The sequence below is a fragment of the Haplochromis burtoni genome, unplaced genomic scaffold, assembly GCF_018398535.1.
Source record: "Haplochromis burtoni strain Fernald_Lab_line unplaced genomic scaffold, NCSU_Asbu1 Contig_90, whole genome shotgun sequence".
Classification (NCBI taxonomy): Eukaryota; Metazoa; Chordata; class Actinopteri; order Cichliformes; family Cichlidae; genus Haplochromis; species Haplochromis burtoni.
In genome coordinates, this window is record NW_024582451.1 from 509,389 (window position 1) to 512,806 (window position 3,418).

Genomic DNA, 3,418 nt, shown 5'->3' on the forward strand with positions numbered 1-3,418 from the left:
CTAAACTAGAGATTAAACCATATAATCCCACATTATTATTTTCCTACAATGTCCTTCCGCTCCAGTTGCTGTTTTGCATCCTGGCTTCAGACACCACTGTTACATTATTTGTCATTCACGCTTGTTTGCTCCACGACACCTGCATAAAAGTAACCACTTTGTCCACATGACCGAAATACAATGAAGGCCGTTGTAAATATAGAACGGCGGCTTTGTGAGAGGAGCTCCTGGAGGTCAACAGACTTCTGATGAAAATTCCAAAGGTAGCTTCTTTGGAAAGGTTCAACCCACGACAAACACGCACTGGCTTTCATGCATAAATGGTTTTTGTTATTCTTTGCTACCTTTGTACACTGTGCACTATAAAGTGTGTAGGTTATTTTAAAGCCTCTTTTTCTCCCACACTGAAAAGCTTCACAATAATGGAAGTTGTGGTCATGTCACACATGAGTGATCTCACTGTAAAATAACTCTGGTTAGGACTTTAGACAGGGGTGAGTAATATATGCTCAGCTCTTGCGTTGAGCTCACATGTATATTTGGACTGCTTTGTGTTTTACATGTTCTCACTGGTACTATAAATTCCTTTGATGTTATGTACTTAGATAAGGAGAAGCGCTCCATATAATTACAACTAGCGCTTGTAAACGATGCCTCTTACTTTCTCGCAGCTCGCTGATCTATTTTCATGCCACTCCTATTTTAAATGCAGAAAATTATATGATGTGCAGTTGCGTAATTTATTTACACTTAAGTGTTCAGACAAAGGCTCTATCATTAAGTGTATCCAGTCAGCTTCACTGGTTCTAATTTGAGGATAGTACATTAACAAAACAAAAAAAAAAAAAAGAGGAAAAACTAAGCCTGCCTTTCTTCACTAAGGGGAAAGACACAGACGTTTAAAGAAGTGGAGTCCCTGGAACAGCTTGATGTCTTTGGTAATTACAGTAAACCACCTTAGGATTACAGGCTGAGAGTCTCTAGGAAGAAAACTTAGCCAGAGCTAAAAGAAAGACTCAGCTGAGCTATTCAGAGAAGAGAGAGAATATCATATAATATCTTCAGGGGAAGACACTGATACTTGACATTTGATAGTGGATTATGATCTCATCTTCATAGCACTTATTCTTCAGAGTCATTTATGATTTTAAATAAGTTTGATTTGGAAAATAATTAGTTTCTTCTTGTGAAATAATCACCCCCTCAAGTTTAAACAAGAATGTGAATGTTCTCTCAAACTCCCTGACTTCTACACTCACCGGCCACCTCATTAGGTACACCTGTTCAACTGTTCAACTTTTGTTTAACACAAATATCCAATTAGCCAACCACACGGCAGCAACTCAGTGCATTTAGACACGTAGATATGGCTAAGACGACCCGCTGAAGTTCAAAGCTAGCATCAGAATGAGGAAGAAAGGTGATTTAAATGACTTGGCATGATTGTTGGTGCCAGCTGGGCTCCCTGGCTCACCTCAGTATCTTAGAACTTGCTGATCTACTGGGATTTTCACACACAACCATTTCTGGAGTTTTCACTGAATGTTCAGAAAAAGAGAAAACACTGAGTGAGCTGGAGTTAGTTCTCTGGGTGAAAATGTCTTTGATGCCAGAGGTCATGGGAGAATGGCCAGGCTGCTTCAACCTGATATGAAGGCGAGAGTAACACAAATACCACTTGTTACAACTAAGGTATGCAGAAGAGCATTTCTGAAGAGCGGATGGTCTACAGCAGCAGAAGACCACACCGGGTGCCCCTCCTGTTAGCGAAGAACAGGAAACTGAGACTACACTTAACACAGGCCCACCAAAGCATTGCTGGTCTTGATTTCGGCTGCAAGACGATGGTAGTCATTGTGTAATAATGAGGAAACAGGAGAACCGTTTGGAATGAATCTACATATGTATGTTCGTTTTACTTAAATCAGAAAACACTTGAGTATTACCGCGGGAGCTCATTCTGCTGGATTTCATCCGTAACCCATGCGTAGCATAAGAACGCGGAAGGTCACCTTTCGCGTTCCTCAGGAACTCCTCCGGATTTGACAAATCGTCAGTGTATTATGCCTCGGGAGTGAGAACAGGCTGAGGTGTCCTGTACAAGCCAGTTCATCCACTTTTATTCTGTAATTGTTAGTGAGGGAATGTTTTGATGCCCCATTGATTAAACATCAGACCTGCTTCACTGGGGAGGAAGAGGAAGTGGTCTAAAACCTGCTTTGCAGAGAGAACAGCGGGCCAGCGGCAAGCCTTGATCTTGTATTCCTGTTTCCGTTGTAAGTGCAAAGTTCCAGAATGACATTACTTCACCTGTGAGTCTCTGCCTGTGCCTTTGAACCTGAAATATTTACATTTAAATTCGTGTTTCCTTTACCGCTGTGCTGGACAAAGTTTTGAACTTTTCCCAAGGTTTCACTGATACCTGATACACTGAAAACAATCAAGTGTCTCTTACAAACAATTCATCCTAATTTATAAGCATCATTACCATGTTTGATACTGTATATAAATTTACATAACTGGTTAATTTTGTGGCTCTCTTGGAATGAGGAACATTTTATTGGTAGGGAAGTTAACTCCTCCCATATGCAGCACACACGGGTATGAAGAACTGTCCACACTGCTTCTTAGTTTGGTTTAAACAATGAAACATTAATAGCATTTAGTGCAGTCTGGTACCAACCAGCCAGCTTTCATAAATATGGTTTAGTAGTGTGAGTAGTGTGCTGGTGTCTCCTTAACTCTCGACTTCCTTTCAGGAGGAAATGACAGAGATAAATCACAATAAAGCCTTACTTTAGTATGCCTCACACAGCACAGCAGAAATTATAGCATATAAAAAATGTAAACATAAATGTGTATTATGAGGTTTCTAATGCTAAAGGCCTGAAGATGTACTAATATATTCATATGGAGTACTGTGCAAAAGTCTTGAATCATCTCTGTTTCTCATCTCATATCTCATTGGATTTTTCAAGGTCATTCCCAAACAGCTGTTAGGTAAAACCTTGGTATATATCTGCATTGTCTGCAGTGTGTCCTTAAAAGCATGAATACATTGAAAAGCAGGGGACAAAAGACGCACGCCTAAAAAATATCTACAGCTGATGAACAATTATCAGTCATATCTTGAAATAGGAAAAGCAAAGACCTGACACAGAATCTAAGAGATACATCTGGGCCTTCAGTTGATCCATCTACTGTCTGTTGAAGCCTAATCAGAAATGGTCTCAGTGGAAGTGTGGCTGCTGAAGAAAATTCTGAGCTATGTCAAATTACAAGCATAATTGCCAATAACTGGTCTAAGCAGCCAACATCCAAAGAAGAGCTTTGAATGTCCTTCAAGAAGTCTGGAGAAATATTCCCAAAGACTACTTAAAGCAATTACAGGGTCTGTACAATTCCAAAGAGCTTGAAA